Here is a 23,752-nt window from a genome sequence, read left to right as displayed (position 1 = left end):
TAAATCAGGAGAACACATGAATTCTTTAGAGTATGTGCAGAGCAGTGAGTAGTCACACAGAGGAGGGACTGGGGCCATTTAGCATAACAAGATGGCCTCACTTATGCTCATTTACAAGCATCTTTGGGATTCCATGCTGGATCAGTCCCTGGCACACCTGTTCGGTCCTGGGTCATCTTCCTTATCTGTGGATGTCCGGTCCTGGGTCATCTTCCTTATCTGCTTGTTCTCTAGCTTTTAACAGAACAGATGACTTTCCCTTGGCAGTGAGGAGTGTAGTTAACAGGCTTGAATATCTGCCCAGGTTGGATCATGAGTGGAGAAGATTCCCTTGGTCAGCTTTATGAACTCCTCTGGGTCAGCACTCAACCCTTTAGTGTGTGCCTTTGACTTATACAGATCAGAGGTGGGAAAAGGGACATGCACATTAATGTGTCCCCTGTCCATCAGGCACCTCTCTTAGGGGCTACATCCCAGGTGTGTAACTGGTTCCTAATCTAGTTGTACTATCTGGAAGAGGAGGGTGAAGCGTCTTTGGTTGTTGCAGAGTCCAATTCCCTGTAGAGGGATTGCTCAGGGGTTTGGGGGGTGGGGGACAGTAAGCAGTTTGACCCCATTACAGCCTCTGGCTTAAGGAGGGGTGAGGTAGGGGAATAAGGTGGAGGTCTCAGGGCTCGCTAGCTGGTCTAATGGTGGGGCCAAAGCTGGGGTATGTGAGTGAGGTGTATTCTGAGGCGGGCTTTCCTTATGATACTGGCTCAACACAAGGTTAACATAAGGGGAGCCATATTGTAGAAAATCATATTGCAACTTTAAATGACCTCTGATTAACTATCCCAGACATGCTCGGTAGGTTTTATGGCCCCTCCAAGCTGCAACAAGATGATAACTTCCTTCTTTTGAGTTCTCTAGGAATGTGATGACTCCTGGGCAGAGAGTCTGCTGATAGCCATCATCAATGACAACTCTAACATCAGGGTTTAGGGCATTTTTCCCACCTCTGATGCATATCTAGTAAAACAAAGGGCTATCAGCAACTGGACTCCCACCTGGAGACCAGCCACCTCTATAACTGGCTTATAGTCTCCGTTCTATAAGATGGTTCTTTCAGATGGGAGTCGGCCATCTTCCCTCTTGCTAGAAAGCAGTAGTAAAAAACCCTTTCTCTCCAACATCTTGCCTCCTGACTATTGGCATGTCTTGCGGTGAGCAGACTATACCCCTTGGGCAGTAGCAGTCTCATGTTTCCTGAGTTGGAGGAGCAGGTCTTCCTCATCAGAAAGATCTTATAATACGGGAAGTATTTTTGAAGACTTAGATTCAACCTTTAACCTTTCATTGGAACACAGTGCCACGAAGCTCTGGGTAGAAGAGATTTCTTCCTCTTTCTTGGTTCTCTTGCAAATTAGATCTAATTGTAGTATGGTGTTAACACTTAGGGTCTCATTTTTGGGCTGTCTTTCCCCATCTTCCAGTGAATATTGTGGCCAGGCTCAGTCACATAAAAGCATCATGTCCTCTTGGGTCAATGGGGAATACCTAAGGCCTTCCAACTCTGGAGGATGCAGCACAACGGGCTTTCCTCTGGGATGGAGCTTGCTCCCCCATGTTCTAGCGTCTTTTCCAACCTTCCAGGCACAACTTGTAACAGATAGTGGTGACACAGATGCCACAAGGCTGTGCCAGAGGAGGTTTAGTCCCCTAATAGCCTGAAACTAGACCCAGGCTGAGTCACTAAACCCTTAAAGGGAAAAGAAAACTGCTGGATGCTGGGTTTCACTCAGGGGTCACTGATGGGGAGGATGAGGGGAAAAAAAGAAAAGAAAAAGGAGACCCAGGAGTCCAGAAAAGCTAGAACTGTGGGAAAACAAGATTGATGTTGAGCATCCTCAACAGAAACAGACAAACAAACAAACAAAAAACAGACTCAGCAACTCCAGAGGGGGCTTGACCCCATCTAAGGGGACCCCTCCTCTGATCACAAGCACAACACAAAGACAGACTCACTGACTTCAGTGGGCCCTCAAACCCCCACCTCATCACTCCAGAAGAGACTCCATTTCCAGAGGGGACTCGAGCCCCTGACTAGTCAACAGGGATTGCTCCCGTTCCACCAGAGCTGAGCATTGGCCGTTCTGGAGTGGCCAGGTCATGTACGCCTTCCAAGCAGAGGGGACTCTCACTCCGCTGAGCCAGGCTATCCCCTGATGGGGACTCGAACCCTGAAGCCAGGCCCCAACAGAAAGGCTTTGTGAGACAACTTAAAGAAAGAACTCTTATAGCCGTGCTGTGGGGTTGGCACCATTCACCTCCACTGAGAGATCCTCCAAGCAAAGTGCTCAGTGTGGCTTCTGGGTCTCCTGATGAGGAAGTGACAGCAAGCCAGCAGCACAAGCACCACGAAGGGGTAAGCCCCACTTTGGGCGCCAATTTGTTACCTACTGAAACCGAAGTGGGTTTGCATCCTGGTGAGTTAAATCAGACTCGCCAGAAGTAGTTGTCTCACAAAGTAAGGTATACTTGCAGCAAATAGGAGACCATCAGGAATCGTTTCCAGAGTCACGGTGTCCCTGAGCAAAGGGAAGCAGGGATATTTATTTCAGACGGGGAGTGAATATTCCAAAGGGAGAGGTGAGTATCCTCTTGCGTAAGCTCAGTTGGAAAACATGCTTACACACACATTGCAGGTGATGGTAATAAGGCCTCAGCTCCTCCTGGAGGGATCTTAGCATTAAAAATAAGGCAAAGGTCATAGGCGTGGCTCTTGTGGTGAGGCTTGGTCTGGTTCAGGGAGGTTGCTGATTGCATCTCCTTAACATAGCAAAAGGAAAAAAACAATTTGGAACAACAGTTAAATGCTTCCAAACCCACCCTTGAGTTTCTGGGAGAAACCAATCGGTGACAGGTGTCCCAGGCCCCTGCTGATGGCCACTTGGGTTGTTTCTAATCACAGGGAATGCTACAGTGAATAATCTTTCACATACATCATTTTGTATGTGGGCAGGTCTCTCTGCAGGGCACGTTATCAGATGTGGGGATGTGGGGTCTAATCCTACTTTTTAGAACAAGAGTAGGGTATGGCTGATTGTTGGCAAAGATGGTTATGGTAATCCCTCCCATCTCTGTGTGCACATCCTTTTGCAACGTGACTTTCCCGTTCCTGTTTTCAAGAGGTGGAGTTCATTTCCCCACGCCTGGAATCTGGCCTGTGACTTGCTTTGGTTAATAGAATGTAGGGACGGTGCTATTGTAGGACTTCCAGATCCTCAGCCTCCAAAGGCCCTGCAGCAACTTCTCTCTCTCTCTCAGAATCCTGAGTCCTCAAGTGAAGAAAGCTGGACGAGCCCCGACGAGGGGAGAGACCTGAGAGACAGGCGCAGCCAACAGCCAGCACTAAGGAGAAAGACCATCCAGCCACAGCCCCAGTGGAGCCGACAGATGACCGCAGCAGCAGTGCCCCCGGGAGAGACAGCAGGAATGTCAAGCTAGGCCAGCCCAGCTGCCAACCCAAAGACCTGCAGGCGTGTAAAGCCACCCATTTTTTAGGTGATTTATTATGCAACAACAGACAACTGATATCTCAAGGAAGCAGTTTCTCTTAACGAGACTTATTTTGAAAGCATGTATAATATGTTAGCCACGGCAAGTCAATGACCTCCTTCTAGAGCAGTCTGTGGACTCTCAGAAGTTTTCTGAGCAAGTCCGATTCAGTCTTGTGTTTAGCGGTAGGTGTCATAACTACTGATACACACCTCAACTGTGAGCATGCCAAAAAACCTACAGGCCCACCAAATCATCTCACTTTCAAAAAGAGACAATAGACAGCTGGCGTGTGTGGCAGGGTGGCTAGATTAGGGGTCCACTTCACGAGGCATCACATTTCACTGTTGGACAACCTTCATTGTTAAGGAAAACACTCCCCTGCTCATCCCTCTGGCGCAAACCAGGCTCTTCTCAGTCCAAGACATCAGGAACATGAAGAGTCAGAGAGTGCCCAGGTTAGCTTGCTCTGGCTCAAAGGAAAGAGGACATTTGATTTCAACATATGAACTAGCACGCCAGGGTTTCTCAAGATGAAGAAAATCAATTTAGTGTGCTGCATTAAAATTTTTAAATGATATTTATACAGCCATGTTCATAGCAGCATTATTCACAATACCCAAAAGGTGGAATCAACCCAAGTATACATCGATGGATGAATGCATAAACAAAGTGTGGTCTCCATACAATGGAATATTATTCAGCCTTAGAAAGGAAGGAAATTCTGACACATGCCCCAACATGGATGAGCTTAGAGGACATTACAGTAAGTGACATAAGCCAGGTACAATAAGACAAATACTGTATGATTCCACTTATATGAGGTCCTTAAAGCAGTCAAATCCATAGAGACAGAAAGTGGAATGGTGGTGGCCAGGGGCTGGGGGAGGAGGAAATGAGGAGTTGTTGTTTAATGGGGACAGAGTTTCAGTTTGGAAAGTTGAAAAATGTTCTAGAGATGGATGGTAGTGACGGTTACACAACAGTGTGAATGTACTTAATGCCACAGAACTATATATTTAACAATGGTTAAAATCATAAATTTTGTGTTACGTATATTTTACCACAATAAAAAAAATAATTATAATAAAATGAAGTGAAATAAAATATAGGTTACATGGATGTGTTCACTGTGTGAAAATTCACTGAACTCTACAATTATAATTATGTACTTTTCTATGTATTTGCTATGCTTCAATAAAAGAATTAGTTATTAAAAACTAGAATAGAATAGAAAATGTCAGAGTGCATTGCCTGTAATAAAGGTAAGTGCTGTTTTGTGAAACTTTTGTTATAGTTAGGTGCGTGTGTGTGTATACTGAACCATCACATAAAATGTATTTCTGATTGTGGTTTTAAAAAATTGAAAAAACATTGTGCTAGGGGCTAGTCTCCATTTCCCATTGCTGTAGCTCCTTCCTTTTAAAATTTGATATGCTTTTCCCAGTGGAAGTGATTTAATTTTGACATTCATTTATTCAAGCAGAAAAATCTTTCCCTGGGGTCTTCTCTTCATGATAATCATTTTTCTCCATCTGACTGCTCACGGTAACTAGATTTCGTATGTTAGATTAGCCAGTAAATTCATGGACAGACATTCTATCATCTTGTTCCACGAACTGTTGAGGGAAGCATTAGCATACACTGTGATGAGAGATTATGATGTGGGCTTTCTGCTTCAGTGCAGAAAAACCAGAGTTCCCTTAAGTCATAGAGTGTTTGAATTTAAAGTCCCTAGTGGTTATGGCTTCTAAACCTCTTCTGCTCATAGGCATCCTCTCTCTAACATCCAAATGGTGGGTTGCTCATCTTGTGTCTGAATACTTCCAATGACAATGAGTCGCTCACTTCATTGAGTAGCTTCCATTGCTAGAGAGTGTGTAAGAGCAGTTTCACAGCAGAATTGGGTGGTGAATCACTCTAAAGCTTATAGGAACATCTCTGATCAGCTGAGCTGTGGTCAAGCGAACAGATGCTTGGACATATTCATTACCCGCGTTTCAAAGGCATCCTTCACAGGGCGTGTGCACAGGCCAACAAGAGTGCACTTTAATGTTCCATGTGCTTTAACAGAAGTGAGCACTTAATACCAGGCACTCCCAAAATAGAAGGAGAGGAGCCATTTCTCTGGGGATTGTGAACAAAGGATCAAGGGGCATTGTCCACTGGTCATTCCAATCTACACGCATGGTCCTGGGGAGAGAGTGTCTCATGACCTGGGGGATCTTCCTCTTGGATGGATGTGGCCTCTGCTCCCCGTACCCTCCCTGATATAGGACCCACCTCCAGTGGGCAGTGGAGAGGCCTGAAGTGCTCCAGCAACACTTCTGGCTGGTGAGTGTCTAATGCTGAGAATTAGTATTTGGAAGTCCACTTGTCTGGTTATATAAGCCACATTCTCCAATATCTGTTTTATCTATAATGAAGGCGATATTTTAGCGCCCCTTGTCTTACATTTTTATCTTAGAGGATGTTGCTCAATAGGCCTCCTTGAATGCCAGGAACAAAGACTCCTACACGCAAATGGCTGACAGAAGTTGCACAACTGTGCAGATTTGTGGAACCACAAGTTAGACTCAGGCCATCTATGGCTACTCCTCAGTCCTTTCACCTGGCTTCAGCCAATTTCCTTTCCTATCCTCCTCATCAGTTATTCCAAATCGTCCTCAGTCATGAAGCCTCCTCCCCACCTTTCCTACTGCCACTGCACATTCCTCCAACCTCAAGAAGAAAGTGAGGCCATGGCAGAAACATCGCAACTCCCTTCTTCCCTTCTATGAACTCTTCCCCAAGGAAAGAAGAGAATACCAATGTCACAGACATTCTGAAATTATTAGACTTATAGGCAGGAGGAAAAAAACAACTTGTCATGGTGAAGATCTTCCGTTACCAGCACACTGTACAAGAAAAATTAAGTGGAACAGTAGATAAAATGGAAACTAGAATAGAGGAAGAAAAGAAACAAACGAAAAGAATGTGGAAAAAGCTCCTCAAAAGAGGCAGTTATTGGGGGCTGGCCCCGTGGCCGAGTGGTTGAGTTCGCGCGCTCCGCTGTAGGGGGCCCAGTGTTTCGTTGGTTCGAATCCTGGGCGCGGACATGACACTGCTCATCAAACCACGCTGAGGCGGCGTCCCACATGCCACAACTAGAAGGACCCACAACGAAGAATATACAACTATGTACTGGGGGGGCTTTGGGGAGAAAAAGGAAAAAATAAAATCTTTAAAAAAAAAAAAAGAGGCAGTTATTTAGCAGTACTACTGTCACATGTTCACAGCGTATCTATTTCTACTTAAATTCCCCCCAAGACTCCGAGACAATTTCCTAAAGTTATGACCCAGTCCATCCTTTCTGATCTTTCCAAGATGCTGCTTCATCAATTACTCCTCGTGCTCCCAGGTTGTCATCTCTCCTTGAACACTAACTTACCTCTTTAGCTTATAAACAAACTCTCCTATCCCTGAAACACACCCTGATCCTGTGCCATGTCTGTTATCAACCCATCTCTCCTGATATTTACATCCAGATGTTTCAAACATCCTTTATTCACTGTCTGCACATCCACACTCCCCATTCACCACTCCAAAATCTGCCTCATGCTTCCACCACTGCCCTAAAATTATGCTTGCAGAGAGCATAAATAATACCCGAATTCTCAGATCTTCTGAGCATGGTCCAGACATGTAGCATTTGACTGAGCTACTTTCTTCTCCTTGAACACTTTTTGTCTCTTGATAGGAACTGTTTTAAGCATATTTCCATATCAATGTCTGACATGGAGCCTATCATGATGAATGCTTAATGCATCTCTAGCTTTGGATGTCTCGGTTAAAACTGAAAGAGAAGGGGCCAGCCCGGTGGTGTAGTGGTTAAGCTGGTGCATTCTGCTTCGGCGGCCCAGGGTTTGCCTGTTTGGATCCTAGACGTGGACCTACACACTGCTCATCAAGCCATGCTGCAGTGGCATCCCACATACAAGAACCAGAAGGACTTACAACTAAGATATACAACTATGTACTGGGGCTTCAGGGAGAAAAAACAGAGGAAGATTGGCAACAGATGTTAGCTCAGAGCCAAAGTTCCTCACCAGAAAGCGTACCTTTAAAAAAAAAAAAAAACTGAAAGCGAAATGATGACTTTCTAACCGGTACCAGATTAGCTTCATAAGGTAAAATTACTAGGGCAAACTTGGGAATTTCTGTGAACTTTTTATATATTGTATATTTTTTCTAATTCTTCAGGGATCAGGACTGTTCTTTGAGTACCTAGAATTCTGCCAGAAGATATGTGGACAAGATCATGGCTATTTCCCACCTTTCCATTTGCATGGCTATTTCTATAAAAATTAGTACTTTCTGTTTCTTGGTAACAAATTAATTTTGTTACTTCAATGAAGTGATAAAAAATCTTAATGAAATTACTCCTCATCTGGGGCATATAGTAGCAATGGCTATATTAGATATGATTGGTGGATTAATTTGTCTTTCATAAATGAAAATCCTTTTAATGCCCTGTTAGAGACACTAGATTGCAGAACACTTTATTAATCATTAAATTGTGTGAGTCCCAAGGCTCTAAGCACACTGAAATACTTTGGAAAAGTGGAGACTTCTGGAACAATGGACCATCGTGTTGTTCCTCGTCTCAGGATACAAAATGAGAGTGTTCAACCTGTGAAACTAGATGCAAAGCAAGAGTAGGTATGGGCCCTTCAGATGAGTGGGAAAAGACAATAGTGAAAGCTTACCCACTGGTCCTCACAAGGAGTCACAGCAAATTTGAACTGAAAAAGGCAAGTCAGCCCAGCTGTGTGGATAGGGAGTATGGGGACCACCTGGCACTTTGGCAGTTGATTCTCATGTACATGAGACTGAACCTGAGAAGTGAATGGAAACAGAAGAAGAAAATAGAAGTGCCACACCATACTCCCGATGAGCAGTCATCACCACAAGACTCTGGTCAGAGATTGGATTAGCCAGTGGGAGTCCACAGGTGGCCTGGACATTATTTTTGTATTCCTTATCCTTATTTTAGTAATAGGCAATTTTCACTGAATTGGAAACCACTTTGTTTGAGCCTGGAAGTGAGTTTCAACAGTGAAATCGGAGACCGAACAACTTGACACAGACATGGATATCTTGCACTCATCTCTGTAGGTATACCATGCACTTTGAGGGAGATAAGTTCTCATCAAAAAGAAGGCATGATAGAGAGGTATTGGTGTTACCGCACCAGGTTCATTTTTGCCCACCGCCCAGTAAGCCAAACACCGAGACTTGGAGCAGAGAGAGAGTTTACTTACAAGGCAGCCTTGTGGGGAAGCGAGAGCATGAGCCTCAAATTCACTTCCCCAAAAATAGAGACTCAGGGATATTTATGGGATGGGGGCAAGGTGGTCTGAAATGTGGAGAGAGGTGATTGGAGGTAAGGAGAGGTGAGGTAATTGATGATTTGCGGAAGCGTACTCAAACTTCATGTCTCTTCATAGGACGCATGTTCACAAAATGGTGGTGTTAGCATGATCTGAGGGTGGAGTTTTTAGCCTCTTGACATCAAAAGGTCGCCTATCAGACATCTGCATGGGCTCAGTTGATGAGTTGGTGGTCTCAACAAGCCTGGAGTGGACAAGGAGTTCTAATTCCTGAAAAACAGCTCACATACCCACTACTATGGTGACCCAGGCTCCAGGAAGATGTTATCGATAGGAACCAAGTGGGAGTCAGATAGCATATTGCCTAAACAGCACAGTTATCAATGGGTGGGTTAAACAGCTAAAAGCTATAATCAGTAATTGCAAAAAGGAAAAAACTTTAGCACCTAGATACTTAATCATCAATGGCTGTTTGCCAGTTTCATTGGGAATATTTATGTAATCATAATACAGAAAAAGAATGAAGAAACTAGAAGACAAAATATTGACCTCAAATGTATGAAGCCAAAGCTGATTTTTCAGTGATGTCCTATAATATATCTTAGGGAGACTTATTGGAAGACAATTCACACCACGATAGACATTCCCATCGGCCAGTATTACAATGGAGTTTTAGGTTTCTCAGTATTCCAAGAAACTACAACATTAATGTAGATGTACTTTGATGGCAAGAAGTCCAAGACAATTATGAGACAGAGGTTAGATCAAGTCTGGAATCATTTGCCACCACTGGGAATACAAATGTGGACAGGAAGAAAACATGACGACCTCCATTTGCTTCTCACGTTTCAGATGTTAGCCCTTATCAGCGAACCCATAGGATTTCTACCACACTGACATTCCTCTGTTGGAGAGAGAGTGTTAGATTAGTGTTACTCTTGCAGCTCAACATTCAGTGTGCTGCTCCTGCAATCTCTGTAGCTAATACACATTTATTATAAATCCAAGTTGATGTGATGTCAAGCTGGCCCAACTGGCAATACTAGCAACAGAGATGCTCAGTGTTGCCCATCAGAAAGATGAAAGCTTCTGCCACGTTATTATGTTTGGTAACTTTAATTCCCTTCTTGTTCTCTACTGTTTCACAAAGGAAGGAACACTGAATTATAAAGAACTTGCCATAGGAAAGGTATCAGGCCAGGAACCATCTTTATAGGAACAAGGAATTTTACCTTTTCTAACTGTGGGCATGAAGTAAAGCAAGAATCAAAAGTAGAAAAGACAGAAGGTGATAAGACACACAGACAGCTGGAGAAAACAGAGGTCCTAAGTGATTGCTGAAAAATTTTATCTTCAAATGTACAGCATCCTTTCAGCTCACCATCTGTTTACTACATCAATTCCTGTCACTAGGATTCTAGGAGTGAACACTTGTCTTCATGAAGTGCCACACCACACATTCTATTGTCTGCTTTTCAGTAAAGGAATGTATGTTCCTGGGCAGTCTCACTTGGTGGCTTGAAACTCTAGCTACGCTGTCACTCCAGAGCAAGACTTTCAAGTTCATGAGCTTCCAGATGAAAATAACTTCCCAGCTCATCAGCCCTTATTGTCAAGGTTCAGACTTGAGCTCTCACACTTCTTCCAGTCTACACACAGTGTTTTTCCCATCCTGTTTTCTTTTAAAGGAAGGCGAAGTTGGTCCTAAGAGTTTGCGTGTTATTAATTTTTCCATCGTGGAGTTTTTGAAGAAGTTACATAAAGTGATTACAGAAGTGTCCTGCTCAATGAGATATCAGGACAAACAAGTTTACAATAATTTTTTCAATAAAGAAAATATTTGCCAGACTACTGAGATGTAAATGGTTTTATTGCAAAAGAGATGTAGATATTTTTATATTTGAAATTCCAGTAGAATTGACAGTGGTTTTTAAATACAATGTACCCACTTTAGTCCTCTTTAGCAAGTTATATCATGATTCAAAGTATCTTTATTTTGACTCTTGCAAACTACAACTAGTTTCCTTTCCAGAAGTTCTGATTTTGTTGAAAGAATACTGAGTTTGTAAAATATTAATTAGCTCACCTGAGAAATCGTTATGAGCTGTTCACAAATGTTCAACAAACCAGTATAAGTAATTCTTGTGGAGAAGAGAAATGCCTTTTAAGACAGTAAAAATATGGATTTCCTGATATAACTCTCCTGGACAATCTAATGTTACTGCATTTTCTGGTGAAAGGTCTGGAAATGCAGGCCCACCATCCTTAGGCAGAGGACAAAGTACTTCGCGGAGGCCCATTCTTTACATCTTGGTAACCTAACAGAGACATGAACTCTGGAATTCTGCCTTTGTTTCTTTGGCCTTCTTTTTCTATCTTCTATTCAATCTCAAGAAAAGATCCCCAGGTCAGGATATAGGTTTTATTTTACTGAACAAATTTATAGAAATTTGTTTTTTTAGGAAAATTGTCTTTGGAATGCAAAAGCAGCTATGATTGTTTTGAAGCATAAGCTGTTATGCCTCAAAAATGTGAGAAATAATGGTGAAAAATGGACAGGATTTCCCCTAAGATTAGGAACAAGATAAGGATACCTGCTTTTGCTACTTTTATTTAACATTATATTGGAAATTGTAACCAGTATAATTAGGCAGGAAAAAGAAATAAAAGGCATCTAGATTGGTAAGGAAGAAGTAAAACTATCTCTATTTGCAGATGACATGATCTCATATAGAAAATCAAAGAACAATAATAATAAAAACCCCAACCACTGTTAGAGCTAATAAATAAATTCAGCAAAGTTGCAGGATACAAGATAAACATACAAAAATCGTTTGTATTTCCAGACACTAGAAACAAATAATCTGAAAGGAAATTAAGAAAACAATTCCACTTACAATAGCATCAAGAAAATACTCAGCTATAGATTTAACCGTGGCAATGTAAGACTCTTAAAACTAGAAAACATTGCTTGAAGAATTAAAGACCTAGACAACCCTTAGAAGAAAACATAGGAGTAAATTTTCATGACCTGGGATTTGGCAATGGATTCTTAGATATGACACCAAAAGCACAAACAATAAAAGACAAAATAGATACTTGGACTTCACCAAAATTAAAAACTTTTATATGCCAAAGGACACTAGAAGAAAGTAAAAATATGCTCACAGAATGGGAGAAAAATTTGCAGTTCATATATCTGATAAGGATCTAGTATCTAGAATATACAAAGAACTTGTACAATTCAACAACAAAAAGACAAGAAATCTAATTTTAAAATCAACAAAGGATGAATAGATGTTTCTCCAAAAAAGATACAAAAATGGGCAATAAGCACATGAAAAGATGTACATCACTAGCCACCAGGGAAACACAAATCAAAACCACAACAAGATACCACTTCACAGTCAGTAGGATGGCTAGAATCAAAAAGCCAGAAAATATCAAATGTTGCTGAGGACATAGAGAAATTAGAACCCTCATACATTGCTGGTGGGAATGTAAAAACTGCAGTCACTATGGAAAATAGTTTGGCAGTTCCTCAAAAAATTAAATATAGAATTACACCATATGATCCAGCAATTCCAGTCCTTGGAATATTCTCAAAAGAACTGAAAACACATATTCACACAAAGTCTTGTACATAAAATGTTCATAGTGGCACTATTCATAATAGCCACAAAGTGGGAACAGCCCAAATGTCCTCCAAGTGATGAATGGATAAACAAAATTGTATCAACACAACGAAATGAAGTCATAAAAAAGAATGCAGTACTGTACATGCTACAACATGAATGAACCTTGACAACATTATGTGAAATGAAAGAAGCCAGATGCAAAAGGTCACATATTGTATGATTCCATTTGTATGAAATATCTAGAATAGGCCAATCTATGGAAACAGAAAGCAGATTAATGATCACCAGAGGCTGGGGAAGGGGGAGTGGGGAATTGATACCGACCCTGATATCAGTTTCCCTACATTAAACCCAGCATATGCGGGGTTGAAACCAAAACATTCTTTCCCTGCTTACTCCCTGGCTTCCTGGCTCCAGAATCCACTGTCCTCCCTGGAGACAGACACCACCAAGGACAAGCACCTGGATTCATCATCTCCCTCCTGCAAAGGGATACAGGCTGGTGGGAAAGCTCTGACCAGCAAGGCCATACACTCCCCCCCCGCCAAACCCCAAATAAAAACCCTTCCTTTTAGTTTTTCGGGGAGTTTGGGATTTCAGCGTTAGCTGCCCTTTCTCCCTGCTCAGCACTGTGAAAATAATAAAAGTTCTACTTTCTTCTGCTACACCTGGTGTCAGAGATTGGCTTGCTGCTCAATGGATGAGCGAACTCACTTCAGGTTCGATATCAGAATGACTGCTTAATGGATACCATACATTAAAGTGAACTTGAAAAGAATGCTAGACCTAAATCTAAAAGTTAAAACTATAAAATTTATACAAAAAAATATGAGAAATCTTTGGAAGCTTGGGGTAAGCAGAGATTTCTTAAGACATCAGAAACATGGGTCACTAAAGAAAAAAAGTAATAAATTAGACTTCATCGAAATTAAAATTTTCTACTCTTCAGAAATATAAATAAGAAAACACAAAGACAAGCCACATACTGAGAGGAAATAGGTACAGTGTCTGACAAAAGACTCATGTTCAGAATATATAAAAAATACTTGCAACTCAATAATAAGAAGACAATAATCCAATTTAAAATTTGTAAGAGATTTAAGTGAACTCTTCACCAAAGAAGATACACAGGTGTCAAGTGAGGACAGGAAGTGGTGCTCAACATTGTCAGTCCTCAGGGAAGGCACATTGTGACTGCAGGAGATACCTCTGCGCACCCACTGGAATGTCTGAGTTAGAAGCTTGAAAATACCAAGTGTTGGGGAGGTTGTGAAGCAACCAAAACGCTCATACATATGTAAAATAGTATAACCACTTTGGAAAACAGCTTGGCAATTCCTGGTAGAGTCAAACACATCCTTACCGTATGAGCCTGCCATTCCACCTGAAGGATTCTTCTCCAAGAGACATGAAAACCTATGTCCAAAGACCTGTACAGTAATGGTCATAGCAGCTTTACTCATATCAACCCCAAACAGAAAACAACTCAAATGCTCATCAACAGTTGAATAAATAAATTGTGTATATCCACTGAACAGACTATGTCAGCAATAAAAAGGACCAAATTACCGACACATAGATGAATCTCACAAATATGCTGAGCAAGAGAAGCCACAAAAGAGTAAATACTGTGTGATTTTATTAATACAAAACTCTAGAAAAGACAAGCCTAATCTTTAGTGACAGAAGGGAGATGGGGCAGAGAGGACTTTTTGGAGTGATGGAAACGTGCTGTATCTCAGTCACAGTGGTAGCTCATGGCTGTACGCAACCATCAAGTTTCACGGAACAGAATACTTACAATGGGTGCATTTTAGTGCATGTAAAGGATACTTCAATAAAGTTGATTTAAAGAAATTCTCTCTTCCCTGTATTTCCCCTTCTCCCCAAATCAGCTTACTTTATTATTATTTTCAATAAACCTTTATTCATTCATTTATTTAATCTTTCCTGGATGGAAAAATATGTAACACATACATATACTTTCCCAGAGTAATTCTACTTTATTGGGGTACACTTATGCTGAGGATCAGAAAGATTTAGAAAACAAAACAAACAAACAAAAATCCAAGCTATCTAAAACGTTCAAGAATCTTGGATGAGGTTAGGAGTCCACAAAGCGAAAATTAAATGTGCTTAAAAAAATCTCGCAAAAAGTGAGAAAGCTAGTAATCATGAGAGATTCTTTGAAGATGTCTAGAAGAGTTTCCCCCTCAGATTGTTTCATTGGTTATTGCTGACCCCCCCACTGCCGCAAACTCAGCCTATTAATTTCCCTTTTGTCCTTTTAAAACAAGAACAAGACTTAACAACTCTCTCTGAAGCCTTGGTTTTCCTTCATCAACTGTTTTCTGATAGGATGAACGTGTTTCTTGTGCCAGCTGCAGTTAGTATACAAAATCCCCTTTTGTGTTCTACTTTAATACATAATATTTGAATAAACATCAGATAAATCCCATATTTTCTCCAGGAGGTTGGCGGATGTTAATTTACGATTATTATCAGATGTCACGTGACCCAGACACACTGCTTTACAGAAGAACCTAGGTAACTATCACAAGCAAAGGACACACACAAATCAAAGGTCCTTTGAGCAGAAGTTATTTGACTTAGGGATTTGGTGATGTTCTTTGTTGTTGCTGCTGCTTGTTTGTTTGTTTTGTTAAAAAAAAAATAGCAGCCAAATGCACAAATTTAAGATATTTCAATCACAAGTTTACCGAAGAGCAATTCACTTATTGTCTTTCTAGTATTTCCAGCTACCTTCATGCTCTCCTATGTCCTAACCCAGGACAACGTACTCAGTGGCTATTTCAGCAGACCTTATTCAGGAACTTTCAGCATCAAAGCAGTTTTTGCATTGTTGCTGTTCTTGTTTATATCAAACTAGAAAGGTTGGCAACAAAATGATACAGCCAAAAATTAGGGCAGGATACACTTCAAAGTACTCAGAAGCAAATTTACATATGTCCAAGTGTTCCCGGCTTTTTGTTCCAAATCACACGGGAAAAATCTCAATACTAAATTCTAAGTAGGAAAACACTCAGAATAAAACATGTATAATTAATTCTTTTTAGGAGCTAAATCAGATAGAACGGCTGCTTGTGGTAGTAATGAAATTAGAGCCTGTTCTTAAAGATTTGTCTAATGGGTATTTTTCTCTCTTAATGACTGATGGGGCACAGGACACACTCCCCTAGAATCTGGCACCGGGGCATATTGAGGACCTCAAGCTGAGGGGACACAAGAAACAGCAGGTGCAGCAGGGACTCTGACCGCCCACCGAAGCAGGTCAGAGGCCCTCCTGTGAGAGGGGCCTCCCTGTGCCTGGAGGAAGGGTGGGCCCTGATCCGAGGACATAAGGACACTGAGGGAGGCTGCGGAGCCCTCGCTAAGTCCCTGTTTAACACACTCAGCTCACACCCATTGTCCTCGCACATCTTCCCTTGACTTTTCCCTCTTCATCAGGCAGCATAAAAACACTCAAGTTTAACTGCTTCTTTGGGGTCTTCGTTTCCTTGTGAAGGCTCCTGGGTCACATGAAACTTATATTAAATACATTTCTGTGCTTTTCTCTTGTTAATCTGTCTTTTGTTACAGAGACCCAGCCAAGAATCTAAGATGGATAGAGGAAAGATATTTCCCCCCACCACATCACAAACTAAGTTTGGTTTTAGACTCCCAACATTAGAATATTTAATAAGTTTTTTCACTGACTGGAGATTTTGTTTTCAGATACTCGTTTAATTTAAGGATTATTCTAAAGATCAGGACTAATGGACAGATTCTAAGAATCTCTCCCCAGTCCTGTGAGTTCTCCCAGGTATCAGATTAAGGAGGAAAACAATTCAAGCCTAATTGTCTTGGAAAATAGGACTAGAGGACTTTTTTGCTTTTTTTAATCAAGGACTGTTAATCCACAGGAAAAGAAAAAAACCAGCCACAGGTCCCCTGGTTTGGCTTTTCTGCCTTTTTTTAAAAGTAACGTTATTTTTTAAGATAAAGATATAAAATCTCCTACTTATCTGCTTTTCATATTAATAGCAAGAACTATAAAGCTCAACTGATTATGTAAGTTAAAATGCATTTTTTTTGTTTTTTGAGGAAGATTAGCCCTCAGCTAACTACTGCCAGTCCTCCTCTTTTTGCTGAGGAAGCCTGGCTCTGAGCTAACATCCATGCCCATCTTCCTCTACTTTATATGTGGGACGCCTGCCACAGCATGGCTGCCAAGCGGTGCCATGTCCGCACCCGGGATCCGAACCAGCGAACCCCGGGACACCAAGAAGCGGAACGTGCGAACTTAACCGCTGTGCCACCGGGCCGGCCCCAAGTTAAAATGCATTTTGTTTTTATATTAAGACCAGTTACAGCAGACAAGAAAAGTAAGACAAGTGAAGAGAAGGCATGGACACATGCCTGTCAAGGGAAGTGCAGGGGCCACCTGTAGAGAAAATGGGACCCAGAAAACAACAGGGAGTTTAGACTTTCGTGGAAGAATAGCCCTTTTCCCCTATCTGGATATTTCCTCAAAGACTTTGAAAATCCTCGTTTCATTAGTACAGACCTCAGCATAAATATCAATATCACCAGGATCCAAATAAACTTGAGTGTGAACATGGGTCTGCTCACTGGAGCTATGAGATTTCAATCTATGAAACCGCTTACTCCACTCACCCAGGGTTTTAAACTATCTTTAAACCTCACTTTTCAGAACTTGGTAAATCAGGAAATCCAAAAGCAGCCAAGACTCCAGATCAAGTCCTAAGTCTTGGGTCCTTTCCTCACTTTTGACCTGTAGTCCAGGAGCAATGGAGGGCCCCAGCTTCTCAAAAGGCAGAGTGCCTAATGGGTAAGGACTAAGACTCTTGGCCACAACCAGACCGACCAGGGAGTGAAGACAAGCTCCACAACATACTAAATGACCTTTAGAAACAGCTTCAGCTGTAAAGTAGGCGTAATAATAATGGCACTGTATTTACTAATAAGATTTTATTACATCCAAAGAAAGAAACTATTAAAAACGCTTGACACAGTACCTGTCATTGAATAACCACTCATTAGATATCAGCTATTACCCTAACTAAGCCTACCTTCTCTTTAGTGACACTCAATCTTGCCCCTGAAATAGACTGATGTGTATTGTCTAGACAACAGAAATAGGGTTTAGGGAGACACAGTTTCAGCTCAATAAAGAGTCCACGGCCTCTGAAGGGGAAGCATCTCTTTGTGATTTGTGTCACATGGAGAGAATCTGGATGAGAGGGTCCCTAAGGTTGCCTGCAACCAAATACCTGTAAGGTTCTTTGAAATCTAGGGTCCTTAGAAAGAGATCTGGAGAAGCAGCCATTCTGCCCTCTTGTACAATCATACCCGCTTCCCACCCTCCTACAGTCTCTAGCTTCCTCCTTCCTCCAGCACACAGCTGGGCTCAAACCACACATTAATGAACAGCACTGGCTTCCTTATCAAGTCATACAAATATGGATTAGATCCTGTCGAGGTTCCTTTTTACTGAAAGACAAAAAGAAGAGCTCAGTTTCTGTTCTGTATGTATGGAGCTTGGAAGTCACCACTCCATTCTAACAACAAGTAGAAAGTTGAACAGACTGAAAAATCAACAACTCTTCTTGGATTCATAAGTGAGAGGAGGACACAGGGCAAAGTGCTGCCCCAAGATTGGAGAGATGGACAGGCAAATACAGAGAATGACAACTTACTGGAACAGAGATTCACGAGCAGAAACCACCATGGGGACAGGGCTGGGGCAGGAGAACCCGCACTGTAATGGACAAATTGCTGGAGGCTCAGTGTGGACAATTCAGAGTTAGAAACTCCAGAGGATCCGATCATAGGGAGCCCCACAGTGTTGTGAGATTTATCTCTAGTTGCTGGACCAGGTTTGAACAGGAGCTCAACCACAGTGAGTATCAGAGAAAAACCCCCTCACATCCAGGACAGGGAGGGCAAAAGGAACCATTTTGAAATACGCCAGAGCACTGCGTCTTCTTAAGAAAAAAACCTGCCCTTGGGAGAAACTAGTTCACCAAAGCCTAACCTGCAGGGGTATTACCAGAGCCTAACAGACTTGGGGGAAGGGAAATACCTAACTCCAGCTAGCTCTAGCTGTCCTGTCCCACCTGAGCGGGAAGAACAAAACTGAGAAGTACTTGTGAAGGTCACAGTCCAGACGCATGGGCTCACTAAAAGACTGAGACCTACTCACAGGACTACAGAACGCTCCCCTCCCCACACCTCACCAACACATTGGTAAAGGCCTATTTATAGCAGTTCCTTTCACCAGGCCCCTCATGTCTGGCTATCAAGAAAAAGTTGCAAGGCATACCAAAATGCAAAAACAAACAAACAAAATTTGAAGAGACAGAGCAAGCATCAGAACCAGACATAGCAAGGATATTGGAATTATCAGGCCATAAATTTAAAATAACTATGATTAATATGCTAAGAGCTCTAACAGATAAAGTAGACAGCATAGAAGAACAGATGGATGATGTAAACAGAGAGATGGAAATCCTAAGAGAGGACCAAAAAGAAATGCTAGAGATCAAAAACAATGCTGGAGAGGGCCAGCCCTAGTGGCCTAGTGGTCAAAGTTCATTGCATTCCACTTCAGTGGCCCGGGTTTGGTTCCCGGGCATGGAACCGCCCCACCCATCTGTCAGTAGCCTTGCTCTGGTGGTGGCTCACATAGAAGAATTAGAAGGACTTACAACTAGAGTATACAACTATGTACTGGGGCTTTGGGGAGGGGGAAAAAAAAGAGGAAGATTGGCAACAGATGTTAGCTCAGGGCAAATGTTTCCCTGCAAGAACGACAATGCTAGAGAAAGCCTCTGAGGGACTTACTAGCAGATTGGACACGGCTGAGAAAAGAATCTCTGTGCTCGAGGGTATCTCCATAGAAAACTCCAAAACTGAAAAGCAAAGAGAACAAAGGCTAAAAAAAACAGAACAGAATCTCCAAGGATTGTGGGACAACTACTAAAGGTATCACATATGCATAATGCGAATATCAGAAGGAGAAGAAAAAGAGAAAGAAACAGAAGAAAGATTTGAAACGATAATGAGAATTATCTTTCTCATTATTCCCAGTCTCATTTGAGATCTAGGATGGTCCAGGAAGCTCTGAGAATACAAAGCAGGATAAATGCCAAAAAAAAAAAAAAACCCTAAACAAACCCCACTACACTTAGGCATATACTTTTCTAACTACAGAAAATCAAAGATAAAGAAAAAATCCTGAAAGAAGCCAAAGGGAAAAACACTTGACCTACAGAGGAATAAAGATAACAATTACATTTGACTCCTCCTCAGAAACGATGCAAGCCAGAGAGTGAAGTACAATGTTTAAAGTATTGAGAGAAAAAACCCAGCAATGTAGAATTCTGTACCTGGCAAAATGGTCCTTCAAAAGGAAAGGAGAATAAAGGCTTTCAGACAAACAAAAATGGCGGGAATTTCTGCTTTGCAAGAAATGTTAAAAGTTCTTTAGAGAAAAGTAAAGTGGTATAGGGCAGAAACTCAGATGTACCTAAAGAAAGGAAGAGCATAAAAAAAGAATTAGTTGAAGGTAAAATAAAGACTCTGTTTTTCCTATGCTTAATTGAGTGAACAGATAGTTTGTTCAAAACAATAATAGTAACACATAGTCACTGATCTTTGACAAACGAGCGAAGGCAGTACAATGGAGCAAAGAGAGTCACTTCAACAAACAATGCTGGAACAAGTGGACATCCACATGTAAAAAAAATGAATCTAGACACAGACCTTACACCCTTCACAAAAATTAACTCAAAATGGATCACAGACCTAAATGTAAAATACAAAACTATAAGACTCCTAGATGATAATAGAAGAAAATCTAGACAACTTTGAGTATGGTGATGGCTTTTCAGATATAGGATGAAAGACATGATGGATGAAAGAAATCATTGATAAGCTGGACAATGTCAAGAGAATGAGAAGACAAGCCATACACTGGGAGAAAATATTTGCAAAAGACACATCTGATAAAGGACCATTATCCAAAATATACAAAGAATTCTTAAAACTCAGCAATAAGAAAACAAACAACCTAATTAAAAAATGAGTCAAAGACCTTAACAGACACCTCATCAAAGAAGATTTGTAGATGGCAAACGAGAATATGGAAAGACACTCTACATCATACATCATCAGGGAAACGCAAATTAATACAGCAATGAGATACCACGACCTACCTCTTAGAATGGTTAAAATCCAGAACACTGACAACACCAAATAGTGACAAGGATGTGGAGCAACAGGAACGCTCATTCATTGCTGGTGGGAATGCAAAATAGTACAATTTGAAAGACAGCTTGGCAGTTTTTCACAAAACTGAACATACTCTTACCATATGATCCATTAGTTGTGCTCCTTGCTATTTACCCAAATGAGTTGAAAACTTATGTCCACACAAAAATCTGCACACAGATGCTTAGAAAAGCTTTATTCATAATTGGCAAAACACAGAAGCAACCAAGATGTCCTTCGGTAGGTGAATGGATTAATGAACTATGATACATCCAGACGGTGGAATATTATTCAGAGCTAAAAAGAAATGAGCTATCAAGCCACAAAGAAACATGGAGGAAGCTTAAATGCGTATTACTTAGTGAAAGAAGCTAATCTGAAAAGGCTACATACTCCATGATTTCAACTATATGACATTCTGGAAAGGGCAGAACTATGGAGACAGTAAAAAGATCAGAGGTTGCTGTCAGCTGGGAGCAGCAGGGGTGGCGGGAGGAGATGAGTAGGAAGAGCACAGAACATTTTTAGGGCAGGGAAATACTCTGTGCGATACCATAATGATGGATATATGTCATTATATATTTGTTCAAACCCATAGAATGTACAACGCCAAGAGTGAACCTTAATGTAAACTATGGACATTGAATAATTATGTTGTGTAAATGTAGGTTCATCAGTTGTTCAACAATTGTAACAAACTCTGATGGGGGAGGCATGTCTGAGGGAAGAGAGCTTATGGGAAATCTCTGTACCTTCCTCTTAATTTTGCTGTGAACCTAAAACTGCTCTAAAACAAAGAAAGTCTTCAAAAAAATAAAATTTAAAATATAAACATTAATTAATTAAATTATTTATTATTATTATTTTTTAAAAAGCTATGCCTTGCTCTGGGATGGGAGTGCTCACTATTGAATAGCAGGGTGCCTGGTAAATTAGGTCTTAACCACCAGAATTATGCTGGTTACATCTACTTTTGGAGGTTATATTAGCCTGCCTAGGCTACCATAACAGAATATCACAGATTGGGTGGATTAAACAATGGGGATTTACTTTCTCACAGCTTTGGAGCAATGAAGGCCAAGATGAAGGTGCTGTCAGGGTTGGTTTCTGGTGAAGCTCTGTCCTTGGCTCACAGAAGGCACCCTCTCTCTGTGTTCTCATGTGGCCTTTTCTCTATGCGCACACAGAGAAAGAGAGAGCGCTAGTGTCTCCTCCTCTTCTTACAAGGACAGCAGTCCTCTTGGGTTAGGGCCCACCCATGTGAGCTCATTTGAACTTAAACACCTCTTTAAAAGGCCCTGTCTCCAAATACAGTCACATTAGGGCGTATGGGCTTCAACATGTGAATTTTGGGGGACACAATTCAGTCCGTAACAGAGGTAAATGCTGTAAGTCACTCTGGAGAAAATGTTTATTATTACAGGAAAAATCACTTTGGTAATTCTAGTGTTGATCTAAAGCTACCTCTTGCATTAGACCAAATTGTTTACCAATCTAGTCATTGAGGAGGCAGGGAGTAAATTGTCATAGAAACCATGGAGTCTACAGAGGGGACAGGCTCTGATACTTTCCCTTTTGAGGTTCAATGTTAGAATAACTCTAGCAGGTTGAAGGCATTACAAATGATGAATGCTAGCAAGAAAGCACACCAAGGACCCTGATGGGGAACTCAACCTGAGGGAGAGGGTAGTCTAGACTGGTGACCCAGGCTTAGGCGAGGAGCCTGTCTCTGTAACGGCATAGCAGCAGAAGTTGGAATGCCTTTCTCACCAGCCACCCTCAGACAGAGTGCCATATTTGCAGAATGACTGTAGCATGCATGAATTAAAACAGCTCTAACATTGGAACTCTGGCACAGAGTTCTCTTCTTGATCAAGCTGGACCGGTAGGAATGCCACTGTGGGGAAGAATAAGAATAGATCAAACTCATATGAAAATGCATGAGACTCAAACTAGCCAAAACAATCTTGAAAAAGAAAAACAAAGTTGGAGGACTCACACTTCTTGATTTCAAAACTTATTACAGAACAATGGTAACCAGGAAAGTGTGATACTGGCATAAAGATAGACATATAGACCAATGGAATAGAATTGAGATTTCAGCAATAAACCCATACATTTAAAGTCAATTGATTTTCTACAAGGGTGCCATTGTAGTGTCAACAAATGATGCTGGAACAACTGGGAAGCCACATGCAAACAAATGAAGTTGGACTCTTCTCTCACACTATATACAAAAATTAACTCCAAGTGGATCAAAGACCTAAACATAAGGGCTAAAACTATAAAATTTTTAGAAGATAACATAGGGGAAAATCTTCATAACTTCACATTTGGCATTGACTTCTTAGATATGACACAAAGCATAGCCAACAAAAGAAAGAATAGATAAATTGGATTACATCAAAATTTAAAACTTCTGTGCATCAAAGAACATAGTCAACAGATTAAAAAACAGCCCACTGAATGATAGAAAATATTTCCAAATCTTATATCTGATGAGATATTAAAATCCACAATATATAAAGAACTCTTACAACTCAACAACAACAAAAAAACCCAAAAGCAAACAACTCAATTAAAAAATTGGCAAAGGACTTGAACAGACATTTTTCCAAAGAAGATGTACAAAAGGCCAACAAGCATATGAAAAGATGATCAACATCATCATCCATCAAGGAAATGCAAATTAAAACCACAATTAGATACCACTTCACACCCACTAGGACAGTTAGAATCAAAAAAGTAGAAAATAACAAATGTTGGTGAGGATGTAGAGAAATTAGAACCCTCATACATTGCTGATCAGTATGTAAAATAGTGCAGCCACTGTGGAAAACTGGCAGTTCCTCAAAAAGTTAAAGATAGAGTTATTATATGGCCCAGCAATTCAACTACTAGTTATAT

The sequence above is a fragment of the Equus przewalskii genome, chromosome 7 (assembly GCF_037783145.1).
Source record: "Equus przewalskii isolate Varuska chromosome 7, EquPr2, whole genome shotgun sequence".
NCBI lineage: Eukaryota > Metazoa > Chordata > Mammalia > Perissodactyla > Equidae > Equus > Equus przewalskii.
The sequence above is the reverse complement of the archived record's forward strand: the minus strand, read 5'-3'. Positions refer to the sequence as shown.